The 27,577-nt window shown below is 45.6% G+C and overlaps 1 protein-coding gene across 6 annotated transcripts in view; it reads right to left on the minus strand.

The window, feature by feature from the left end:
• The window catches only part of LPP (LIM domain containing preferred translocation partner in lipoma), a 694,560-nt gene that overhangs the window by 644,101 nt on the left and 22,882 nt on the right, over positions 1 to 27,577 (minus strand). The window contains exon 2 of one of the 6 annotated variants that reach the window (XM_082393257.1): positions 12,748 to 12,915. The exons of the other annotated variants lie outside the window; for them this stretch is intronic. The gene's annotated coding sequence lies outside the window, so the exon portion shown is untranslated. The remainder of the gene's footprint in view (positions 1 to 12,747; positions 12,916 to 27,577) is intronic. 6 annotated transcript variants of the gene reach the window in all.

Genomic DNA, 27,577 nt, shown 5'->3' on the forward strand with positions numbered 1-27,577 from the left:
TCCTATCCCATTTCTATGAGATAAAATCATCCTATCACACATAATAATCCTATATAACAAACATAATGATCTCCAAAAATAGTTGACAAAATTCCCTACTTGATTCTGTTTCCCCACAAAGCCCTTGGCGTCAGGAACCTTGTCTGTGGTCTCAGCACTGTACACACAGCGGACAATCAATAATTACATGTTATTCAGTTAGACAACATCTCTGAAGGTTGGACCGTGGAAGTAACACAATACTGGCTGTAATTTCCACTCTCTTCTACATAGAAATGGAACTAATCTCAGCGAGGGTCCCAAGATCCAAAGGGGAGACATAGCCAAGTTGAAAGATACAGGTCAAGAATCATGTGCCTGGAGCAGTCCGAAGGCTCTGCAGCTACTCAGGGGATGCATGACTCTGAACCTACAGTCAGGTGCTCCAAAGGCCCATCAGAAGGAGGTGGACAGGACACCTATTTCCTTGACAAAAGGAAAAAGCTCCGGGACCCTCACAGCTGTGACTGGTGCTATGCCACTTTGCCTTTCAGCCTTAGTACAAAGACAGACTGGGCCAGCACAGTGGTTTTCAAACTTTTTTTCCCTAGCAGTAGAGCTTTTCCATTATGCAAAATGCTTTGTGGATGCTTAGCTTGTAAGGAAGATAAAAGCAGAGCTGCTAAGACTGGGTTCCAGAGACCCCTTCCCTCCTACTCTTCTGACCATTTGTCGCCTCCCTACCTCGCAGCCCAACCCCAAGGCCCCTCTCGGAGTCTCCCAGGCTCAGGGGAGCACAGCTTGAAAACCAGCAGCCTCTGAGAGCTTCATAGTACCTTCCAGCTCTGATTCTAGTAACTTCCAAGGTCTGAGATGTACCTCCTTTTAAGCAGCTCTGCATTTTTACCAGTGAGACAGGCAATATATGGTGTAGCGGGGAAGAAAGAGGTCTCAAAGTAGAAAACCTGGCTGATAATCTATTTAAAGACCTGTGTTCTCAGAAGCAAGTTATTTAAATCTTGCTAAACCTCAGTTTTCTCATCTGTAAATGGGAAATAATATTGTTATCCACCTAATAAGGCGTTTATGAGAATTAACTAATTTCATGCATAAGTTGCTTAGCAGAATGCAACAATAAATGCTGTGTTATGATCACTCCATCTAGAAGTCCATCTGTGTCCACAGATGAAAAAGCAGGTAGCACTGCATCCAGGGCAAAGAAGATGCTCAACAAGTGACAGAGGTCCAATTTTTTCCTTCCTTGCTCTCACGGACATTTCAACCTAAACAAACAATATGATGGCAATAAAGAGCTAAAGGGAAGAATACATTTCATGTCCCAAACTCCCTACAGATCATCTTTGAAAATATTACATCTTGTCTCTGGAACCTTTGAAACTCATGGCCATCTCAGGCTTCCAAGGATGTCAATCAAGACAGTCCAGGGTGCAGAAGGTGAGTTTGAGAAAACCAGGTCACTGGCACAGGAGAAAGTGTGAGACTTGGTATCCCAGGATCTGGCTATAAAACTATTATCATTTTTATTATAACCTCAAGTAAAAAGTTGAACCACTGAAAAAAATAACTTAGAATGTGCCCAAAACTTGCGAATCACCTCATCTTGAGGCCCCTGCTCCAACTACAAGACTCCCTGTCTCTCACCTGAGTTTTGCCCCAGGTTCCCTGAACATCCTGAAGGTGCTGCCAGGTTAACCCCCAATTTCATCCCAACTTTCACAGGTGACCCCTCACCAGTGCTCTGAACTGCACAAAAAATAATGTCCAACTTCCTTCAGGACAGCACTCATGGCCTCCAGGATGGGCCCCAACCCATCTTTCCAGTCACACTTTCCATTATATTGTCATTAAGGGTACCAGGCAAGAGTATACCCCCAGTTCCTCCCAACTCCAAGGTTTGGCCATGCTTCCCCCAGGAATGTGTCTCCAAATCTGAGTGCCAGATCTCTTCACTGTGCAGTGGGGAAGAGGAACCCTTGGGAGTGTTTTGAGATCAGGATGTAGTCAACAGTGTCTTCACTGCCCCATCCTTTCTCTAAAGACGGTCCCACCAACTACTGGTCCATAAACATCCACAGCATGGGAAGAAGAAATATCTGTGTATTTCTTTGTTGTCAACAAAGCTTTTCACATGCCGCACCTTTTTAAACGCTTCGTGCAAGATACGACCATGACACCCACTTTATAAATGAGGAACCTGAGGGTCCAGAATATAGTCAGGAGCTGAGCCGGTAGCCAAGCACAGGGCTTTGGCTCCAGAGCCCTCACACACTACACTCTCCCCCAGGAGCTGAGTGCAACTGAAACCCTGCTATAAAAGGTGCCGTTCTCCCAGCCAGCTCACTGCATGGCCCTGGGCACATCACTTTCCTTCTCTAAGCCATAAAAAAAGGGCTCTGAGGTCATCCCACACATCTACATACCCCTTTCCCTCTCCCCTTGAAAGATTTCTGAAATAAAAACCTTACAAGGGAATTACCGAGGTAACATCTTGTGTATGTGTTTGGTCAGTTCCATCCCAAGCTTTCCCTCCCAAACTCCCACACCCAACCCGACAGAAGGAAGAGTGACTGACCCGAGTGTCAAAAAGCCACCAGGACTCTACAGGACACAGCACAGGGAATGCAGTGTGGCAAGATCACCATAGAGACCAGCAAGCTGCTCCCCAAGAACAACTGCAGTCATGTTCACAGTGCATGAACCTTGTCAGCAGATTGCTGGTTTGATTGGCAATTTATAATAAGCTCAAGATGCACAAGCATTAACGTGGACAGCACAGTATGCATCTTACATGCCCCATGGCCTATGAGCTCCACGAGGGAGGGCAATGGAAAAACCCCTCTTTCCTTCAAGATTCTGAAGACATTAGCACGTCTTCTCTCTTTAGCACGAGCAACTACAACTGCTGCCTGACTGCAACACTCCCATCCGGATGTGAAAACAGTATCTGTGGAACAAGCTGCCGTGCCCTCTCTGTGCTTTCTCCTAAAGTCCAAATGCTGACTGCCAGGCTCTCCCAGGACCACAGGATCCTAGATCTGGCAAAACTCAAATAGCAACTGGTCCAACTCCTGTAAACAACTTGTCTGGGGGCATTCATTCATTCAAAAAGCATCACTGATGTCTCCTTAATGCACAGCGATAGGATGAGGCTAGGTTTCTGCTCTCAAGAACCCTGCGCCAATATCTTCAGTGGCTTCTCAGTGGCCACGGAATAGTCCAAGCGCTTTATCTAATATCTCAAGTTTCTCAATAACTTGGACTCAATCTTCTATTTCCACCATGAACTCCCTCCCGCTCCCACTCAGCACACATTCTCTGCTTTATTCAGACTGAACTCTTAGCTCTTGGTGCTTTTGCCTGACCTACTACCCTTCCCCAGGCCAAGATCAGTTTATAGATAATCCTACAAGACCTACTGGTAGTTCTCAACTGGAACAAGATCGCTCTTTGAAGAAAGGCAGTCATTTCAGCAGTGTCTCATGCATTACAGGGTACCGAGCACCTCTGGTCCTGACCACTGAATGACAACGGTGGTCTGGCCTCCAGCACTGAGATAACAAAAAACCCTCCACCACATTCGCAAATGCCCCTGAAAGTGATGTTACTGCCCCCCAACGGACAGTCACCGGACCACTGTCACCCTGCATGAAACCTCCCTTGCTTCTCGGTCCAGCCAGAATAGTCTCTCGTCTCTGGATTTGCTCAGCCTGCTACCTAGGACATGGACGGTGACCTTCCTCGTACTATTCTCACTACGTACTTGACATACTCCCTTTCCAGGGAGGGCTCCCAGTGGGAGCGTCCATGACTTATCTCTGCCCCTGGTGCCAAAACTAGCACAGCACCAGGCTCATAGCAAGTGTTTAATAAACATTTATGAACAAATTACATAAACAAGACAACTGTCCAGGGCATGACTCTCAGGAGGAGATTAAACCGAGCTGGAAAATTACAAATCAACCAGTGCTGTCAATACTAAGGAGAACTCACTGCAGGGGCTGAGACTGAGCAAATGGCCTGTTGTTCGGTATATTAAGTATAGTAATGTTATACATTTTATCTAAATAAACAAATATGAAGTAGAACACTCCAGCAGTTATATTACAGTATTATAATTAATTATACATATTAAGTATTTGGGGATAATAGCCCTGGGCATTTTTAAATGACTGTCAGTGGCTGATACATTCTCTCAATTGGCTCCAAGTTCCCTTACACCCTCTGAAGTGCCTTCCTGTGCCACAGAAGCAGACTGCTAAAAACTACATTTCCCATACTCCCCTGAAGCTAATAAACTAGAATCCAGGAATAAGATGCACTTGTGTGAGACTTAGAAGGCGGAAGTGAGGCTAAGGCCCCCTGCTGCTCCTTCTTCTGGCAAGCTGCACCTTGCAATCATAAGTCAAAATGCCGTTCTGTTTGCTAATCCAATGTCCCGCCGCCAACCATGAGGACATTGAGAAAAACGTCAGAGGTCTCTGCAGGGGCTTCCTAATCCCATCTCCCTTCTCCCGGATTGCAGCTGTGGAATAAATCCTTAAACTCAATTGCTATAGATGTAGCCTCCTGGCTCCCACTGCTCCAGCCTTTCCAACAATTTTGTTAGCGTCTCTTTCCCCGAATTAATCCCTTTCCACTTAAATTATGCGGAATGTCTTTCCCGCACTTAAGCCTGAAACACACAGGAAGGGGGGAAAAAACAAAACAATAGATCAATTAACTGATCATCCATTCGTCTATTTCTGATCTGATCGAGACCTCTGTCTATCTATACCTAGACCTTCTCCCTTGCCTGTGTGAAGGGGAGAAAAATATGTCACTTTATTGTAACCAGCCAAACAGACCTAAGGGACATAAATAGCAGGTGTCATAAACTAGATGATGATCAACAGAAACTCTAATTCTTATACAATGAAGCACGCTTATAGCATAATTACTGACTCTTTCCCGAGAATTATTTGGCTTGACCTCTTTGTTTTCCAGAACCGCCACTGAATCCTTCAGTACCTCAAAGGCATACCGGCTGCACACCTAGCCCATCTGCTCTGTGCAGCCCCACAGAAAAGGCCTCCAGAAATGTCTGTTCCTGTCCTTGTTTCCTTATTTGTAACATAGGGATAGCACTAGTACCTTCCTCGTAGGCTTGTTTAGAGGATTAGGTGGATCGCTATGAATAAAGCACCTACAAGAGCAACCGGCACGCAATGACTGCTTACTACGCGTCACCTAGTGTATAACCTAGCAGCAATCGTAGGACACAGGTCTAAGTCCTGTTTTATTGCTACAAATGAGGAAACTGAGACTCAGATTCTATAACTCTCCCAAGGTCAAGACGGCTGGCAAGCAAGGAGTGGAGGCAGGATCCAAATCCAGCTCCATGGCTCCCACCAAATCCGACGCTCTCTGCACCTCAGCGTCCTGCTTGCTAACATGAACACCTAATGGAAAAAGGTATTAAACAGGAGGAGAAAAACCAGCCCAGACATAACGGGGCTGTACCTTGGGAGCTCTCTGGGCATCACAGGATGATAAGGCCAATGTCATAAGCCCTGCCCTTCAGCACAGTCAGCTCCTGCGGATAAAATTAGCTCAGCTCTGCTCCAGTGCTACCTGGAGCCCTGAGGCAAAACTCACCCCAGGCACAGCTCGACCTCACCTGACCCTCACTCTCAGGAAGGGTCTCTCATGCACCTCATTAGGGCCTGAGATGACTCATTTTGCTCTTTCCGGCTCTGGCTGCTAAGGTCACCTCTCTGCTCTCCCGAAAGGCAGCTCCAAAGGACAAGCAAAGATAAAAAATCAAGCAACCGTCCTGCATTCCTTTCCTCCAGGGCAGCTCACAAGCAAGGATGGGGTGCCTACCTGCCATGCCAGCTGTGCCCTGGGGGAAGGAGGCTCTGCTCAGTTATACAACTCAGCTCAGGACCAAAGACAGACACTAGCCCAGGTGGACTCCTGAGATTATCCTCCTTATTCTACTCTCGTGATGATGGTACTGACCAGGGGAAGGGCCCAGTCTATATTCTTGTGTGCTGTAGAACACAGCACACTGATGATGACCACCAGGGTCTCCTCTGCATCCTCCCAACCCAATGCCACCAGACTTGAAGGTGGAGCTCAAATGTCACCTCTCCTGGGGCCTTCCCTGCTCCCATCCCTACCCAGCTAGAATTTTCATCACAATTTCCACAATGCCTGATCTCTACCCTTTTCTTTTTGGCGTTTATTTGTTCAACAAGTATCTCTTGCATACCTATTTTGGATTTGAGGATACAGAAATGAAAGGCATAACCCTTACCTTCAAGGAAAGATAACCAACTGCAATAAACAGCCAAAAATGGGGGAAGTGGAGCTATCAGAGGTCAGAGGTACATGCCAAGCAGAGCTGATATCAGAGCAAAGTCTTGAAAGGAACCTGTGAGCTACCCTGATAAGGTGGGAGAGAAGCGATGTTTTGACAAGGAAACAGTATGTTAAGTCGTGGAGGCTACAGAGAATCCCATGTATATTCTGGAGCACAGGATCTGTCTTGGAGATTAGTGAGATGAGGATGAAAAGAGGCAGGGGCTAAATTCCCAACAGTCTTCTATTTTATGCAAAGGGTTTTGGATTTTACCCAAAAATCACTGAAGGATTTTAAAAACAGAGATTTGGCATGACTGGATTTGCATTTTTTGGAAAATCACTCTGGAAGAACAGAGAATGGACTGGAGGAGGGTGAGAATAAAAAACAAAGAATAAAAAACAAAGGCCAGTCGAGCATTACTGAAACCCTGTAGAAGAGAGATGCTGAGGGTGTGAACTGAGGCGGGGCAGCAAAGGCGGAGTGGGTAGGTAGGGTGTAGTTACCTGCAGTGGGTGAGGAAGAGGAGTTACCATGGTTGACTCAACAAGGTCTGAGGATGAATAGATAGAAAGGTGAGGGAAAGGGAGGAAGCATCCAGAATGAGTCCCAGTTTCCAGGCTTGGGTGACTAAGTAGACAGACGTTGCTATCATTCACTAAGGTGACAATGCTAAGAGAAAAAGATAACATTAAGATTTCCAATCGGAGCATCCAAAAGGCACTTACATATACGGCTCTGGGGCTCAGGAGTTCCAAACCCAATATAACCCCCTAGGAGTCATGAGCACAGAGACATAGAAGGAGGCTAAAGACAAAGCTTTGCATGTGAGCAGGGACAAGGGCCAGCAAAGGAACCTTGAGGACAGATGCAGGGAAAGAATGAAAGAAGCAAGAACGGTCAAGAGTGACTATACCACAGAGGCCAGATCAGAGCAGTGCTAACAAGAAATGAACTTGGTCCCATAGACCTGCGTGAGAGCTGCTTCTGTCAGACTGCAATGGGCTAAGAGGCCAAAAGAAGGTGAGGAAGGAGAGAGAAGTGTAAAGACAGAGAAGCAAAGAAGGGGGATGGCATGTTGTTGGAGAAGGTGAAACGAGTACACATCTTACTTCCCCTACTAGGCAGTAGGCTTGGAGAATAGTGCTGCCCAGTAGACGGATCATGCAAGCATCACCTGCAATTTGTTATTTTCCAGCAGCCACCTTTTTAAAAAAGCCAAGAAGGAACAGGAAAAATTAATTTTAATAATATATTTTACTTAACCCAATATACCCATACTCATTTCATAGGTAATGAACATAAAATTTATTAATATGATATTTTACCTTTTTTTTTTATACTAAGCCTTTGAAATCTACTATTTTACACTTACAGCACATCTCAATTTGAACTGGGCCACATTTTAAATCCTCAGCAGTCACATGTCATTCTGATCTTACTTTGACGAGTCAGGACTCAGCATGGAAGCTGGCACATTGCATTTTTTTTTTAATATGATGAAATGAATGGACTGGTGATGGATGGAAGGATGGACGGATGAACTGTCATTCCATTGAGAAAATTACTGAAGTCTCTGTGATTCTCTGCCTTTATCAACTACACTTTAAAATTCCAGTCTTGGGTCATATTATGACTGGAGCCTTGGTATAGCTTAATATTAATATAAACAGCATAACTTCTATTCCTTCTAAACTTCCTCTCTTCCTTCAAAATTCAAAAACAGTGGCAGTCTCTCATTTTCTTAGAGCAAAACAACTCTGTCAAACACTGGTCAGAAGATCTACCACTAACATAGATCTCAAGCAGGTCACTTTACCGCTTTGAGCTTCCGTTTTCCCTACCATAAAAAAATAAGCCTAACTCTGCATATCTCATAGACTCATTGAAAACTCAAAATAGTGAAAACACTAAAGTATTACACAGAAGCAAGGTATCACCAAGAAGTTTCCCCATATTATAAATATAAACCATATGAGCTTATCATATTATAAACTCCAATCGTGCCTACGTGCACACATACAAAACTAATAAAACTCTGTGTGGCTACATTAACGTTACTATTTTAATTTCCAATACCACTATTCTTCCTGTCTCCTTGCAAAAACCACAGAAGATGTGGTCACCAGCCTTAAGTAGAGAATTGAAAGTGCGGGTCCAGGATGTGAGTAAGCCTGGGAGATGGTACAGTTGAGGGCTCCATGGCCTTTCAACAGATGGGACACAGAAAATGTCCTGTATTGGACTGACCACTTAGATTTTAACAGTGAAAATCTTCTCCACCCCACCCAACTCCCAAGAGCGGAATGGTAATAACTATTTGCTTTCATTCGGCCTTTTGAGCGTGAGACACAAATATTGGGGGAGATCAGAAAAGGTGTGAAGCTGAAATGAAGACTTCTTAGGGGCACAATTGCCAAATGGAGAGAAAAAAATTAAGATGATCAGTTTGTTTCTTCTGCTGACCGGGGTCACCATCCACAAACCTGATTTTTTTAAAAAATTCCTTCAAAACTCTGCAGCTAACTGACCAAGAATGAGGGCCACTCACAGACCCCAGAATGAAGGAGCTCATCTGACCATCCAGCACCTAATTTCAGCAGGGAAGAAACAATATGAAGAAGAGAAAGCGGAGGTCCCTAGTTATAGGGGGAGGAAGAGGGGAAGAGGGGTGGAGGGAGTGGGTCACCCATGGGGTTACGTTATGTGAGTGGCACAGCGAAGCCTTAAACCCTGTTGATCAGAATCCAAATCTTTTGTTGTCTCCCTTTATGTGACCCCTGATCTGTTTAAAAGCCAAATTAAAAATTACCCACTAATTAACCCAGCCAGATAAAACTATTGACACACAGCTTGCAGAGCATAATACCAGGAAAAATTTTAAAATATATAAACTTAGCTATAAATGCCACTTAATCCAACCTCTGTTCTACTAGCAAAAGACAAATCTTTGTTCCACTTGGTATTTCTCAGGCACACATTTTCCACAGCCAGTAAAGTTCTTCTGGCAAACCAGCCATCACAACCAGTCTCCACCCGACCACACAGATGAACGCATCACCTTTCTATGCTGACCACACAGCAGAAGTCAGACTTGTGCCCTCATCTGCACAAGATGAGGTTTTAAAGAAAAACCAGAACACACTAGTACATCCTGGCCATGGAAGGCAGGGTCCATTTATAAAATACTGCTATTGTTGATTAACAAACACTTGTTATGTGCCAGGTAATTTTCTAAGCCTGTTACCGATATTAACTCATATAACCTTCCCAACAAGCCCTATGAAGTACGTACCATTATCATTATTCCCATTTTACAGATAAGAAAACTGAGGCACAGGTAGACTCAGAGATAGATAGTGGTGGGGCTGGGAACTGAATCTAGGCCATCTGGCTCAACGCCTGTGTTCTTCCCCTCCACGCTACGCTGCCTCTCAGTTGGTTTTGTTTGTCCTCCTTGTTTTTATTGTTGGGGGAGAGAACACAAACATTAATGGACAGTAAGAAATATGAAGGGCGCACAACCAGCACATTCTCTCCCTAAAGTCAAGTGTCAAGAGAGGCCAAATCTTAATGAGGAACCAAGTTACTGATTTGCTCTGAGAAAGCCCTGTCACAAGACCAGAAATACGCAGTGTCCGTGAGATCAGTATACTCCCTGTCACCGTCAGGAGGTGGTCTCAGGAGAGGTGAAGTCAAGTCCGAGTTTCAGGGACGGCAGGAGAGATAGACTGAAGCATCACCCCCGTGATGTCAGGCTGAGAGGACTGGAAGGCAGGACCGAGGCCCTCTCTTCCCCGAGCACTTTCCATGCTTGCAGCAGGGACTCCAATCCCCATTCTGCAGATGAGAACACTGCTGCCCCCAGTTTTGTTCCAAGTTCCGGAGAAGCACCCATTCCTCGCAGACGTCACTACGAGTTCATGGGACACAGTGGTGACACAGTGCAGGGGGGGACCGTTCAGGCTCTGCAGTCAGACAAATCCAAGTTCAGATCCTGTTCCTGCCGCTGCATGACACCGTGACAGTTACATGCAGAGTTTTGACTTCTTAACCCATGAAGTGGGGAAGGATAAAAATTCTTACCTCCTAGGGTTACTGGGAGATTAGAGACAATGCTTGCAAACAGCGTAACACCCGGTCCAGGTGCAGCTGCTACAGTCCTCCCCGCCTTATCTGCAGTTTCAGTTACCCGAGGTCAATGCGGTCCAAAAATATTACATGGAAAATTCCAGAAATGAACAATTCATAGGTTTTAAATTGAGGGCCATTCCTGAAATCTCACGCCATCCTGCTCGGTCGCCCCCAGAGTGAATTATCCCTTCATTCAGCATATCCCGTGCCTCTTAGTCACTTAGTAGCCAGCTTGGTGATCGAATCTACTGTCTCGGTATCAGCGTTTGCGTTCAAGTCATCCTTCTTTTACGTAACAACGGCCCAAAGCGCAAGTGTAGTGATGCTGGCAATAAAAGGTGAAAAGTTCTCCACTTAATAAGGAAAAAAAAAAAAAAATTGTATGCTGAGGTTGCTAAGATCTACATACAGGAAGAACGAATCCATGAAATTGTGAAGAAGGAAAATGAAATCCATGCTAGTTTTGCTGTCGCACCTCAAACTGCAAAAGTTATGGCTACAGTACATGATATGTACTTAGTTAAGATGGAAAAGGCATTAAATTCATACAAGATATTTTGAGAGAGAGACCACATTCACATAACTTTTATTACAGCATATTGTTATAATTGTTCTATTTTATTATTGTTATTGTTAATCTTTTATTGGCCTAATTTATAAATTAAACTTTATCGTAGATATGTATGTATAGGAAACAACGCAGTATATAAAGGGTTCAGCACCATCCACTGTTTCAGGCATTCACCGGGGGTCTTGGAGGAACCACTGCATCTTAAATAAAAATAAAAATTGCCCGACACACCCCCTACCCCTGGATCTTTTCCTTTCCCTCGTGGGAAGGATAAAATAGACGTGGCGCTCTTCCTCCTTTCTTCCCTGCTCTTTCAATGGCACTGCTATGCTCACAGTCACCTGGGCATAAAATCCCTTAAGCCCTTCAACCATTCAGTCACGTCCTCTGCGCTTACATACACTGGTGCTCTTATCCAGGTCCTCCCTTTTTTCCTAGAAAGTTTTTTACCAAACTCCTATTCATATTATAAAACCCAACTCAAGCCTCACTGACCCCAGGCAGCCATTCTGATCATTCCTTCCTCTGTGCTTCGTGTGCACATGAATTATTACACTGATGACACTAGAAGATAATTGAATAACCACATGCAAAGCTGATATTCACAACACACAGAGATGTGGCGATACAGATTGCTAAAATATTTAAATATGTCCTTGCCCAGCTTCTGTTTCGAGGCCCCCAAATGCCCTCACATCACCTCAGTTTTCCCGATCCCTCCCTTAGGACCCCTTGAACCTCCCCGCAATCCAGCAACAAAAAGATTCCCTGTGGCAGAGCTTGTGCCCCTTCAGCACAGGGGATTATACACATATAAATATCACCTCTGTCTGTAGGGACAACTCACCTCTAAACTAAACGTTGATTTACATACTTTTTGGAGCAGGACAGGTATTCATTACTGGCTAGGGTGCTCCTTGAAGATCAGAAGCACTTGATTCCTCAGCATCCAGAACACGCCCCCCAGGGCAAACTCGTAGCAAATGCCCAAGTGATTCACAATGTCTCGGATGGTTCTCCCTCCTCAGCCAGGACTTGCCACATAGTAGGCTTTCAGTAAGTCCTTGCTGCCCGACCGCCCTGCTGTGTGCAGCTTTGGAGTCAGACCCAGTTTGACTCCCGCCTCCCCCAGCTGCCCAGTCCAGCCCCCTGACCCCAGCTGCTGACCCTGCAGTCCATCCTTACCCCCCAACGACACAACCGAGAGGCCAGCTCTCTGCTCCACGCCTCCAACGGCCCCCAGTTCTGACAAAACCAATCCAGACTCTCCTGAGACTGCACGGGCGTCCTCATTCTTGACCTCCTTCTAGGAATACAGAGATGACCGAAGGGCACACCATTCCTCAAAGTACACAAAGGGCAGTGCATAAACGTAAGAAGTTACCCTTTAAAAGTTAACCAAAGCTGTTAAAAGCAGCTCCTGATATTTTTATAACGTATTAGGGTTTTAAACACCTTTTACATCAAATTGATTCACTTCCTCCTCCCTCACCATCCAGTGAAGTAGGAAGAACAGGGATTACTTTCTCCAATATGAGTGATGGGAGGTGACTTCGCCACGTAACACAGCTGAGTCACATCGGCCACCACTGAATTCTAACCTCAAGAACCTCAATCCAGAGCTGTCGGGTTCCCTTGGGTAAGCGCATCTCCTTAAGGCACAATTTTATGAACTAGGATATGAAAACACAACACACACCTCTGTCGCTCGCTGGGTCCTAAGGCTGCTGTATTCTCCTGCGTAGCACTTTTCACTTTCTGAAAGCATGGATCTGTTTACTTGTCTGTTGTCTGCCTCACTCCCTAGACCGCCAGCAATCCGAGGCCATGGACTTTGCCTGTCTCCTTCATCACTATATCCCAGCACCTAGAACAGAGCAGGGTGCACTTGACTGTGAAAAGGAAAGAGGATTTGGAGTCAGACCCAATATTGACTCCCTCCACCCTCCCTTACCAGCAGCCTAACAGTGGACAACTAAACCTCTCCAAGCCTCAATCTCTTCATCCTTAAAAGCCAAATGATGACACCTACTCCCCAGTGTGCTGGGGGTGGGGGGGTGTAAAAAAAAAAATATTTGCCAGTGCTCCACACAAGATAAGCAGTCAATAAATGTCAGTTCCCTTTCTCTACCAGCCACCAGCTGTGCTTCCTTCAATCCCCGCCCACCCCTAAATGTCTCCTTCTCCTATCAATCACCCCCATCTCCTGCAGCCCTAAGGCCACAAATACGCCCTTCTCCACCTCCGCCCTTCTCCACCTCTGAGCGTCAGATCCTTCCTGTGGCCAGTGTCTATGAGAGAGGCCCAGGCTGAGCTCACAGCTGCAAACGACCACATTTTCATGTCTGCCAAGCTCTGACCTACTTCCCAGCCAGACCAAAGCAGGTGATGCTGGTAGTGATTCAGCAAGGTCCTTTTTTTTCCCCCCAAGTCATGTTGAACATAGGTCATAACACAGAATCATGGGCTCACAGAGGTCAGAGCTAAAAATGTCTACAAAGCCCAGCCCATAAAGTGCAACTCTCTTACTTTATAGACGTGGAATCTGTGTCCTAGAGAATGGAAGTGTCTTAGCCAAGAACAAACCCCCCAAGTTCCCCAAAGATCAGTTAACAACAGCAGGGCTCCAGTTATATCCTAAGATACAACCCTGGCTTGCCCACCACGTTCCCTCAGCTCAGAAATGATTCCTTGTGTCTCAAAGCTTAAATTCTTGCTGATTCCATTCCAGGCAAATGTATTCTCTCCATTGTTAAATATTCTGCATCTCTGTAGATGATGGAATGTTTCTCTAATTTTCAACCCCATGAACTACAGTTTACACACCTAGAAATAAAATTGCAACTGTTTTAAATTATAAGAGATGGTATAAGAAAAGACCAACAGACTAGAAGTGAGGGGGTATGGAGTCTAAACTTGGTTCTGCTACTAACCACTTATATGACCTTGAGTGAGTCCTTCTCCCCTCTGGGTCCCCTTTTTCTCATATTAAAATGGGACTGTTGGAGCAGATCCTCTCCAAGCTGTGATATTCTGGATCTGTGTGTCTCATCATCACCTTCAATATAATATTATCACCCACTATCCAAAATAATTAGACTGTAACTCATTAAGCCCAGAATTTTTCCGTAGTGTAACTGGGTATATGTCCTTTAGCATGTGATCAGTGTTGTCAATGAATTGTAAAGCTTTTCAAAAACAAGGGTTGCATTTTCATGTAATTATGTCACACAGACTTTGTAAATACCATAGAGTAAATACTGCCAAACTGATGAAGTTTTACAGTAACGCATGCTATAGGGTGAGAATAAAACAATAAGTCTCAACAATACATCAAAATTTAGGCTTCCCGCGACTGTGGATTTCTTCACAGTGGTTCCTTTATTCTAATACTCCTGCCATTCTTCAAATCCCTTCCTTATAAACTTTGTGAAGAAGCAGCTGTAGATCTTGTAGAATATTCCCAATGGGAGTACCTCTGATTTTGGAGATGGATTCTTATTTTTGCAACAGTCACTGAGAGACAATTCCAGTGAATAAGGGAGATAATCCAGTTGTAGGGGATCAGGCTGAATAATACTTGGCCAAGAAAATTATCACATGAAGTTTTTGGGTGATAAGAGCATCATGGGCACAAGTCACAGAGCCACAGCTGACCCCAGAGGACCCACCTAAAGAGGCTGATACGATACTCAGTGGATTTCTAAGCAGTATCAGGTTTGCAATACATCACACTAAATCTTCCTGAAGCTGCCAAGAAGACTCAACATGCTGATTCAGAGGTGGTACTTCTCTCCTGCTTCCTACTGCTCTTTTCCCAAAAAAGAAAAAAGTTTCTTAATAAGAAATGCCAGGTGAACTCTATTAGAACCCAACACGAGCATAGTCACTGGAATATGTCCTCAAAGATGATGACACAGGTCCCCCAGTTTTCTTTCCCTACTAAGCACTCATAAAACAAACTAATGAAAAAGGCCTTATGCGTTAAAATGTTCATAACAGTGTTATTTAGAAAAGCAGGTAATTGGCAATAATCCATGTCCAAAAATATGTAAATGGCTAAATTTAAAAACAGTACATCTACCCAATGGAATATAAGTGGTCATTAAAAATATGAGAATTATATGGGACTTCCCTGGTGGTCCAGTGGTTAAGACACCACGCTTCCAATGCAAGGGGCACAGGTTCAATCCCTAGTCAGGGAACTAAGATCCCACATGCCACGTGGTGCAGCCAAAAACAAAAAAAAAAAAAAATGAGAACTATAAAATAACCTGAAAATGTTTAGGAATACTCATTGGAGAAAAGAAAAGAGCAAATAAAACTGCCTAGTAAGAATAAGAAAGTACTAGTGGATAATATTTTAATAACATACCTTCTTTTGAATAATAATGATGATGACTAACAGCTAATGGCATGACTCATGACTCCTCCATGACAGCCTGGAAATATCTGAAGCTATGATAAAGACATAGGGGTTTAAATAGAAGGCAATCAGAAACTCCAGAAAAAACAAAAGACTACGTGAGAAATTATGATGCAAATTTGGAGAAACCAGTACAAAATAAAAGAAAAAGTTGATGGAACTTCAAGAAGAAATGCAGAATAGACTCCAAGCAGGCAGGAGAGCAGTTAGAAAGACAGAAGATATATAGGATATGGTAGAAAATACTTAATTACTTAATTTTCTTTGCCCAATCAAAAAAATACAACCCTCAAAATTCAAGAATATTAACAACAACAACAAAAAAGCAAGAGTCTCAGTGTAGAAATAAAACAAACAACCTGGAATGATTCTAAACAACTAGAGGAGAATTAGAAGGATCTATTAGATTTTGATGCAAACTAAGGGAAAGTTCAGTCCCCTGTGAGTGGCTTATAGGTGGTGACCTCAGAAGCCTAGAAACGGAAATGAAACCACAGCACATGACTTAGCCTGGTATTGAGCAATATTTACCTAGAAATCATAATGTAAATGTTGTTAATTGTTTTCAGTTTTTGAAATCAACCCACAGACACAGCATAGAAGACTCAGTGATGGCTACCAAACTGTATAAAAGTGCATGTAGACATGTATCTGTTATAAAAGCTGGAGATGCAAAAGGTAACATAAAACATAACTGACAAATTTTAAGAGTAAAAGTGGGAGAAGAAAGGTACAGAGAAACCTCAACATCTTCATCTTACAAAATGGTGGGTAAAAAGATACTGCCAAAAGTTGATATGGCAAGGAATGGAGATGAATGCACATTATATAAATTTATAAAGGAAACTAACCCAGAGAGTAAAAGAAATGATCCAACTGTCAAAAATTGGGAAGGGGGATGGGAGGTGTCAGCGTGTATGTGAGTTCGTCCTTGCCTATCACAAAAGACAGAAGTCAAACACCTGAAACTAATAACTTAAAAACTAAAGATATAAGCATACTCTTTAGAGATATGATAATAACCACGAGAAGAATTAAAAACAAAAAATGGTTACAAGTGGGGAAGGGACTGGGGTAGGGAGAGATGGGACAATAAATTCTTCTTCTTGGTTTTTTGGGGTTTTTTAATAAATGTTTCTGTAGTATTTTATTGTGTTTTTACTATGAGTATTTATTTGAACAACATTTAAGATTTTTAAAAATAATAAAAATAATATTTCAAAGGAAAAAGGAATTGCTCCAAATAGCACGACCCAGAGGTCACAGAGGTCAAATGTGGAGGGGACTTCTTGGGAAAATCATTACAAAAGGACACTCTCGTGTAGATACTAAATGTACAGCCAGTTCCCTTTTTAAGTCACTTTGCCCCCTTTTAAAAACTTCCCTCTCCCCTTCTCTCCCCAAGCTCTTTAACTCTCTCCTAACATCTTCCTATAAAATTTTGAACACTCCATGTCCCTCAATTTTCTTCGCTGGCTTCAAAATAAAAAGTAAACCTCAATGCAAACTTGAAAATGTAAAGAATCCCTGAGGAAACCCTAAAATCAACAGACAGCTCAGCCTGTGCGGTCCTGTGGCCTAGAAGCGCACCAGGGCCTGGAGGTTGGAGCTATAATTAGCTGCTTCTGGGCAGACAACAAGGACTCCTGTTCCCTGGAAAGGAGGTAATTAAAAGAAGCAGATTTAGGCCCGAGGTGGCAAGTCTCAAGGAACTGTGGCTCCGGGCAATCCCAGCCTACACCCCAAATGAGGAAATAGGAACCTGCTGGCCTGACACTCCATTCCTAAACCATTTTTTCCTCTCTCTGGTTTCTAAGGCCAGGGGAATGCCAGCCATCAGCCCAATCACTTTTTTTTGGTCACTTAAGACCAATTTACTGGGCACCCCCTATGTACCAGGCATGTGCTCAGTGCTACAGGGAGGGTGGGGATGAGTCAGACCCGAACCTTGACCTCAGGGAGACAACAGGGGAGCACAAACAAAATTTAGAGCACACAGCACTCCTGATAGACTTTCTCTCCCATTCCTGCAACCACCCAGCAGGGTAAGATGCTTTCCCCCTGTTTTACAGATGAAGAATCTGGAGCTCAGAGAAACCACCTTCCCAAGGTCACGGAGCTGTAAGAGTGGGCACAAACTCAAAACCAGGCTTCTTTAGCTCTAAAACCCAAGCCTTTTCTCCCTGTGCCACCAAAAGAAATAGGAAAAGAAGGCATCTCTGCAAAAGGGGCTAAGGAGATAGGCCAGTGACCATGTGTGAACCTTTCTCAGAGCTCAGAGCAAAACTCATGGATTTCCGTTTTTAGGAATTTCCAAAATTTCACATTGCACCTGTGCCAGTGTTTAAAGGGCTCCCTCTCATACTGTCCAACACCTTAGCTGTCACCATCTCAGCATTTAGAGCCTTTCAAAACATGGGCCCTGGCTCAACTTTTATCTCCCAGGGTTTGGCACTCCACAGGGTCCTTGCTTTATGTAGGAAAGGATCACACAGCATGAGCCACCAAAAACCCACAAATCTGAGCTCCATCGCCACGAGCCTAAGGGAGATAGCAGCTCCAGCTTCATGCCCTTGTCTCGCATCTCAGCATCGTCCACCTGAGACCCTCCAAACACAGTCAGGCTTCTAGGGTGAGTGGCCTGGAACAGCAGCTCTGCCTGGCACATGTCTCTCCTGCATGGGGAGGCCTGCCTTCTGCAGTTCTGTGTCCATCTGCTAATTTTCCCTGCATATCCACCCAAAACTGTCCCCATAAACTTGACAGGGGTGATGCCAAATTTCCTCTGCTTGGGAAAGAGAAGAGGCACAGGGGAGGGGAGGCTTCAGGTAAGACTGGATCGTGACCTTGTCATGAAACAAAGATTTAAGATACAACTCAGCTACTGGATGCACCAGTTTCCCCATTACATGTGGCAACTCCATGATGTAGGGACACTGCTTTGCTATCCTGTACAAAAAAGAAATCTAGAGTCTGGTGTTCAACTAAAAAAAATACAGCCTGAGGACTGTTCTCCCTATATCACATCCACTGATCAGTTCCTCTTACCCCAACCCTTCTTGTAGGCACATGGACACTCCTGGCCCTTTCTCTGGACATCCTGAAGTCAGAACCAAGGTTGGTACTGAGATTAGCTACTTAAATATAGCTGTGCCTTGCAAGTCTTGGCCCATGTTTGTAAGTTTGCTACATATTAGCAAGTGTCCACCTGGCCACCAGCTACCCAGATACTCCCATGAGAATTTTCCATGAATTCTTCAAAACTTTCCAGCCTATGAATTTAAGGGGACTTCCCAGGCATTCCCTCACCTACCCTTAATGGTCTTATACTGCAACCGGAGGTGAGAAGTAACTTACATTGGTCATACGTATACGAAGGCAGACGAGGGAAGTCCTTCATTCATACCTCTGGCAAAAATGTACTGAGCAATTAATTCATGTAGGCACTATGCTGTGTTAAGTGCCTGGATACAGAGCTGAAAACACAGGGAGGCTGCCCTCAAAATATTCAGCCTAATAGGAGGCCAAGGACAAGCAAATAACTGAACAAGTACTGACACAGCAGAAACCATACCATCCACTCCTGACTCCCAGCCTCCTTACGGGCAGCAGTGCACATCTCCCATGAGCCAGCATCCCTGGACCACTCTAACAGATGCTAAAACACACTTCAGTTCTCCCAGCTGGAAGTGGTGGGAGGAAGATACAGCACCTGATCGGTTAGTAATACACAGTGGAATCTATTTCATGCTGAAGATAAGGGGGAAAAAATAGAGATGAAAAGGAACTTATCCAAGGGCTTCTTCAGCTTTCAATTACTAGAAGATACCAGACGGAGAGAAGGAGACCAAAGTACTGGGAATTTCCCAGCTCTTTCTGGCGCCACACACCAAGGCACTGAATCCAGGTCAAGATCAAGGAGAGCAAAGAGATGTGGGACCCTTACACACCTCAAGGCCACAGAGATAACCAAGTCTCATCCACACCTTTACCTACACAGCTCCCTCTTCCTGACAGGTCCCTGCCTGACCTCTCCTTCGAGCTCACCCCTGCTCATCCTTAGAGGTGGGCTTTGCTCGCTCCAGCCACAATGGCCACACAGCAAAGTGCTAATGGAATTAGATAAGACACCCCTGCTCTTTCTCCACTACTCTGCAAAATAAGAGTTTAACAGATCACTATAACTTTCGGAAGAAGCCAAAGAGACTCATTCTTCAATTTCTTATCAGCCGAGGCCCTCCACAGCAGGGCCCGACCTGCCTTCTCAGCATACAATGAGCCCCATCCTAGGGAGTCTAAGCAACCTCACAAGCCCAGTTCAAGTCCAACACTGTTCATAGAACAGTACAATTCCCTGCTCATGGAACCCACCCCTTCCTCTAAGCCTATGGGGCACACGCTTGTCCGCTTTCCCCACACTATCTGCTCTTGGGTAGTCTAACTTTTCATGGGAGCGTGTCCTCCCACCCCTACTGGATGGGGAGCTCCCTGTGGGCAGGTCCTCACACCCAGGAAACCCCAGAGCCTGACAGTCCTGGTGCATTGGAGGCACTCAGGAAACCACCACGGCACAGCTCTCGCAGCTGGAAGTAAGCCCTATAAAATCAAAAATTCACCACCTCTCAGTTTCACATAATGTACTTTTTATTGTTTTATGACTAGATCCTCCAATTAGATTTACAACATCTTGGTCAGTCCAATCCCCATCTGACAGTCTCCCGCCAAGAGGCTCTCCTTGAACACTTCCAACGACTAGAAGTCTTTCCTCGCTCATTTTTTGATATCTCTTACCATGTATTCTTAAATGTTGAGTTCAATCTATCTCCATGGGCTTCCCGGTTAAATCCCTAGGAGCAGCAGGTGAGAGAGGGTTAGCACAGGACCAGCTGCAGAAGCAGTGTCACGTGACAACTAAGAGCATGGACTTGGAAATCAAGCAGAACTGGGTTCACCTTCCAGCCTGCCACCTGGGAGAAGGCATCAAACCCCAGGCCTCTCATGGCTGTTAAAGGAGTAACAGAAATATAACTCAGGCAGAGTGCCCAGCACAGTGAGCGCTCAATAAAGAGCAGCTATCACGGTAATTGGTTCTATTCCTGTTTCCCATTCCGGCCCGCCGCATAATCAGAGTGCTAATCGCACCCCTGACCTCTCCGTGATGCCTGTCTACCCTTCCATAGGAGGTCTCTGCAAAGCCTCAACCAACATCCCGTTCTGTTTGTCACTGGTTGGCAGGAATGGAGGCAAGGGCTGACCACACTTCTCACTAAAACCCTGGCACCGAGAGGACCATGAAAAGTCAGGGAACACAGATCCGTGAGCTACTGCCTTGAAGGGTGCTGTCCACCCACCACTCCACAGAGTGAAGGACATCAGATGCCTCAGCAGCCGCCTCGGCCACTTGGAGCTGGGGACAGTCCTCAAGCCTCTCCAATCACAGCCCCAAACGCCGGCACCAGGAAGGAGGGCAAAGGTAGGGACGAAAGGGAAGAGCAGCACGTGACCACGTCTGTCCTCTACAGTCAGGCTGCTGAGCCACTCGCCGCCCTGGGACACGTCTGCCTCCTCTTCACCCAGTTTACTTCCCACCCGTCAGCAGCTCAGGGGCTGCGTCCTCGGGTAGAAGACACGGGATCCAGTCCTGGCTTCGGACTAAACTCTAGCTGATCCCGGAGGCTCAGTGGTCTCTTTGAGGCTCACTTTCCTCATCTGCACAACTGGATACTGGCTTAGACTGTTGGTTCGTTAACCAGGGAAACCCGGCAAAAATTAGGGAATTTTCTCTAAGTACTCGGGACCAGGCTAGCTCTCAGAAATTCTGATTCAGGACTGGAGTGGCAGCTGGGCATGTATATATTTTTAAAATTCTCTGGCTGATTCTGAAGGTTAAGAATCACTGGCCTTAGTGGGCAAGGACAAATTAGGGGTACGCAATTAACAGGTATAAACTACTATAAATAAAATAGATAAACAATAAGGATTCACTGTACAGGGAAGTGTACCCATTACCTTGTAATAAACTCTAATGGAATATAATCTGCAAAAATACTGAATCACTATGCTCTACACCTGAAACTATCACAATATTGTAAATCAACTATACTTCAATTAAAAAAAAAAAAGAATTCAAGGGGGAAAAAAAGAAGAATCATAGACCTTAAAGATCCCTATGTCCTCTCTGGCTGAGATCATCACGCCTCACCTTTGGGAAAATGTGTGTAAAGATCTTGGCACGGGGCCTGGCACACAACAGGTACTAGTTAAAGGTTCACTCCTTCCACCATCACATCCACCCCCCAGCCAAAAGCAACGGCAGCCACACAGGCTCTAGTAGGCGAGACGGCAGCTGTGAAACAAACTGTGTTGGCCAACCCGGCCAGTCCGAATCAGTGCAGACCCATGGTCCACCCCCAGGAGGTTCCTACCAGTGGAAAGAATGGGGAAGGGCTGCCTGTGAACAAACATATGCCCAGAAGAGCAGAGGTGAGCGCTAGAGTGGTGCTTCTCAAACCTTAGGGTACACACACATCGTTGCAGGAACTTGTTAAGATGCAGATTCGGAGGTGGGGCTGAGAGTCTCCATTTTTAACAAGTCCCAGGTAATACGGACGCAACTGGCCCGAGAAATAAATCTTGAACAGCAGTGTTCTGAATAGAGGCATTTGGAAGGGGGTAAACTCACACACGAATTTGCTGAGCATCAACTAAGTACCACTCCACCCCGTGCTGGGGCCGGCAAGACAGAGACGAATAAGATGTGGAAAAGAGACATCTCAGCAAACAGTCGCAATAAAAAATGCTTTAGTTCTACGTCTGAGGCAGAGCCAAGGTGTCATGGGCATTCCAGCAAGAAGCCATTAATAATATCCGAAACAGAAAACCGTAAGGAGCAGTGAGGAGGTAGTTACCTTGTGGAGGAGAACACCACAAAGTAGTATGTACGGCAGGGCCCCACTTTGGAGACTAGAACTGTAAGGGTTCTAGCCAGTAGTGGTTTTTATATTTTTTAAAGGGAAAAAGAAGGAGGGGGAGGGGGAAGAGGAGAAGATGTGACATAGACTGTATGAGGCCTACAAAGCCTGATATATTTACCATCCAGCTCTTTACAGAAAATGCTTGCCGATACCTGGGCTAGAAATATAGAGAGATGCACAGATACGATACACAAATTTCACATTGGTTATTGCAAGTGGCTACAGGTAGTTTTTTATTTTCTTCTCTGTGCTTTTCCATATGTTCCTTATTTTCTTCAGTGACAATGGATTATTTTGAAATTAAGGGTGAAAAAAAGTTCTTGTACTTTGGGCAAGCAATCTCATGTCCAAGTAATCTATCTTGGAAAATAATCAGAGGTGCAGATAAAGAATTTGGTAAAAAGGATGTTCATCACAGTGCTATTTACAATGATGAAATATTAGAAATTCAAATGTCAGCTACCAAAAAAAAAAAATTAAAAAAAAAAAAAATTAACAATTATGGTATATTCTTATGATAGAATAATATCCAGTCATCAAAAATTACATGTATGAAGAACTCCTAACGCCATAAAAAGGTGCCCAGGCTCTACTGTTTGGTGAAATGGTAACATACAAAACTATATATACTGTTAAGACGTGAAGTCAGTCAAATGCACAAAAAAGTAATGAAAAGAACTACTCAATAATATTAAAAACAAAAGAGTGTTTGAATCTAAATCATGGATTTACAAGTGAGTCTCATTTCCTCCTTTATTTGGTTCTATATATTCAAAATATTTTATTATGAGCATGTACTGCTCTTAGAGCAATACTTATAAAATTTGGCCTTGTTTTACGCTTTCACAATTCTTCCTGAGGGATTGAGAAGAGGTTCGAGGGAAGGAGACATCTGTGCTACCTTTTGAGGTATAAGCAAGTTGTTCACCAAATAGAAACAAAGGGCCCAAGGCCAAGAGGAAAGCACGTGCAAAGACACAGGCGTGTGAGACGGGGTGACCAATAACACACTTGCGGTAGCTGAAGCACAGAATGTGACTGGCAAGGGTTGGCAGGAGACACTTCTAGAACCGAGGCAAGGTCAGATGATGGCAGAGCAGAGGTGTGCCCAGGGAAGGATTTTACCCACAGGCCATGGGAGAGGGTGAGCGGGAAGGCAGAGGCCAGCTGGGAAGCTGGAGGAGAAATGCCTGCCCTGAAGCAGAGATGGGGGATCAAAGAAGCCCAGGCAGACCAGGGAGAAAACTGGTAGGCGAGTGTCTTCCACTCAGTTCCCCTCACAAAACGATTCTCCTTCATTTTCTCCTAACAAGGCTGTGCATGTATTTGTGCCTAGAAATAAAATTAATTGGGAAATCAAACCAACACGTTCTTATTGTCCCAGGCATTGTCAGAGGCCATTCTGACTTCCTCCTAAAAGTAGACCCAACTAACCCTCTGTGTTGCTTCACAAGTTACTTCTGAGTGTCAGGCACAGATGCCAGGCAAAGGAACAGGTGCCATTCTGTCCAGCGGACCCAAGGCAGGAGGCTGAGTGGACGAGGAGGAAGAAGAAGAAAGCCTCACAAGAGGGGAACAAGGAGGATATAAGGTAAGACAGGGCTGGTCCCTTCCCTAGCAGGAGGTCATGATCTTGGAGGAGAGAAGAGGCTGTGCTAAAGTCCCATTCAAGACTGGCTTCCCAGCAGGAAGAGAAATGGGGCTCCAGTAAACCAAAAGGAAGGGTGTTGGTGGGAGACATTAGGACCTACTCACAACGGCTTTAAATGGAAATATGAGAGCAAGGGAGGAATTGAGAAGTGCAGAGCATGTGTTGGGCAAACAAGTGTGTCCAAGATATGGGCACCCCAGAAGGGCAGGGGCTCCGGAATCACAGGGGAAGCCACGGGAAGGAGATCGGTCTGGCCAGCCCTCCCAGCCTCCAGGGGCCCTGGAGCCAAGGCAGGAAATGAGCTGCAGCGCTGGGGCAGGAGCCCGGGAGGAGATCTCAGGGCTGCAGAGAGGGCTGCGGGGCAGAAGTTCACGGATGAGCCAGCGAGGGAGGCAATGCAAGAGGCGGCCGCTGTGGAAGATTCCGCACAGCCCTCAAGGACGGCAAACTCAAAAGCCCTGGGGTGCGCACGCTGCCAAGGTTAACAGGGAATGGGGAGGACTGTGGCTCTGTAGGGCGCACATCAACGCTCGCAAATGTCTCTCTTTCTCTTTTTTGGTGGCCAAACATTTCTGCATGTCTGCAGAGCCACTGATCTGCAACCCTGACGGGCTCTCTACATCACCCAGCTGCCGGGACGCTTCCTCTGTGTCTTATACACACACACACACCCGGCGCTGCTTCGCCCGCTGCCCCAATCTGGTTTGCATGTCTGTTTCCTGTGTCGACCACAACCTCGCAGACGGCTGAAAGGGTACCTTATTCATCTTCTCCACCCCGTCCCAGGCATGTCAGACAGTGGACACAGAGTCGACATGTGTCCTCTGCTCCACACGTCAGCTACGACTCTCCTTTTACACCAAGCAAAACGCCTGATGGATTCTCATTCTGACTCACCAACAGTGTGACCCATAGTTGAGGGAACCAAAGAGGTAAATGATCACCTGGAGTTTAATTCCAATCAAGGAAGAGCGGTTTGATGCAGTGGGTAGGAGCCAAACAATGGAAGAATGATACCATATTGTCCTGAGTGAAGATCGAGAGATTCCAAGACCTTGGAAAAGCACGTGGGAGGCAAGTAGCCAGGAGCCCGTAGTAGTCTCAGGCAGCAGAGAAGAGAGACCCACCGAGATGGGTGGAGAAGGCAAGACATGGGGGGTCGGCCTACGTGGAGTATGGCGTGAGGGGAACCTGCCAGAGAAAGGAGGAGCATGAGGGGAGGGGGCTGTGAGGGGCACGGAGGCCCTTCCCATGGGCGTGTGGTGCACTCAACGGGGGACAGACTTCCCATCGTGGATCACTCCCCCCATCTGTGAAATGAGCGGAATCCCTGAGGTCTCTCCAAGCACAGACTGGCTATGGGGCCACAAGAGAGCCTGGACACCCTGGGAGCACCACCCACCGCCCTGACACCCCTGTCGAAGTGAGACCACAAGAGCCTCGCTTTTCTCACCCGTGTGAACCGAGGGTGCTGCAGTGTCCGCCCCGTTGGAGCCCCCAGGCCCACCTGAGCTGAAAGCTCCATGGATGTGAAAAGAAAAGAGTGTGTACTGAATCAGCCCGGGGCAAGTAACATTCTCGTAGACGCTTAAACCCTACACAGTCCTCACACACATACTCCCATCCTCCCAGCATCCCTGTCCTCCTCTGCGATGACTTCCCAGATTCCTGTAGCAGCTCCATCTCCCCATCTCTCATGCTTCTGCAGCTCTTTGATGCTCCCCTATAATACGAACACCACGCAGGTCTCTGGTATTTCATAACCATGAAGTGTCTTCCCACAGACAAGTACTTTCATTCTTAATCCAGACAGAATGGAGGACATCAGCATAATCATCATCATTCCCATTTTACAGATAAGGAAACTGAGGCTTGTGGGAGACCTCATCTTTATCTTCCCCAGGACCACCCCCACTTCTAGTCAGGCCTCTCCCAGCTCTTGGACCAATCATGAAAGACAGAGCAATCAAATCCAGTACCTCTCTAATCTAATCTATTTGCTGCTAAATAAGCCCAGAAACCAAAGTGCCAAGGTCAATCCTGGGTTCTAATCACTGCACTGTCTTTCATCCTGTGCTGGTCCAGAGTGCAGAACCGTGAGTGCACCTCCAGGCCCTAGTCCAAAGCAGATGCCATGACTCTGGCCATGCTCCAATGCTGGCAGCCCCCTCCCTGTCAGTCCTGAGGGCTCTCCACTGGTGGGGGTCCCTGACATGGGAGTGAGGACATCTCTTCTGGGTTGCAGGCAAGCCCCTCTCTGGGCTGGCTGGCCCAGTCCACCATCACTGGACCACCCCCAGGCCTGCTGCCCCTTCCAACACCAAGCCTCACGTCACCCAGCTCCTTCTACTGACCTCTTCCTCAATAAGAAGCATTCCCCATCAACCCGCAACTTGCATCTGGCAGACAGATTTCCACCTTTAACCAATTTCTGTCCTTTTTCTTGCTCATTATGCTCTTCTATTATATAAACTAAGTCTACCTGCTACAAATTATAGCTCAGAGAGGTCAAGTGACTTGCCCAAGACCACACAGCTAGTAAGTGGCAAAGCTGGGACTTGAACTCAGCTCTCCTAATTCCAAGCCATGTGTTTGTTCCACTACTTCCCACTTCCTCTCAATTGTAGAGTTCAGGAAGCCACCTATGCATGAGAGGGTAAGGACCACATCTTACCATCTTTAGTAATAATGATGGCAACAAAAGCTACCATTCACATAGTGAAGGCCGGGTACATGCTCAGCACTCTACCTACAGTCCTAGGAGGTGCTACTGTTCTCATTTTCAGATGAGAAAATGAAAAAGTAATTTACTCAAGGTCAGACTAGTTGAAGCCCATGCTTTCAGACTACCACAGTGCTACACCACCTCGGGTTCAAATGCAATTCCCAGTGCACAGCAGTAGCCAAAAATGTGGATTAACTGAATAAGAATATGTAGGTGGAGACAAATAAATGGAAGGCTATGAAAAATAAACCTGTGACCAGATCAGGCAAAGCTGGTGAAACCAAACCATCACCCTGCAGTAGAACTAAAAATAATATTGTTCCTGGACAGTCTCTGGTGACAGTATGGAAATGACTTCAAACCAGGATTCATGGTTTCCACTCCAGCCTCGCTCCTGACAGCTGTGTGACTCTAGGCAAGTCCTTTCCACATACCTCTGCATCTCATTTCCCCATCTATAAAAAACCAACAGACCAGCAGTTGGACTAGGTCAGTGGTTCTCATCAGCACTGGCACAACCCGTGAGCTTGTCGTAAGTACAAATTCATGATCTACTGCATCAGAAGCTCTGGGATGGGGTCCAGCAAACACTCCAGGATGACTCTGGTGCTCCTTTGAGTCTGAGAACCATGACACTAGATGACCTTCGGATCCTTTCATCCCTAACCACCCAGAACCTTAAGCGTCCACAGTTCCGCATCATCAAAGTCCTCCCAATTTTGCCACTCTGATTTCGATCTGACGTGAACTTCA

The sequence above is a fragment of the Balaenoptera borealis genome (assembly GCF_965194805.1).
Source record: "Balaenoptera borealis genome assembly, chromosome: 5".
In the NCBI taxonomy this organism is placed as follows: Eukaryota; Metazoa; Chordata; class Mammalia; order Artiodactyla; family Balaenopteridae; genus Balaenoptera; species Balaenoptera borealis.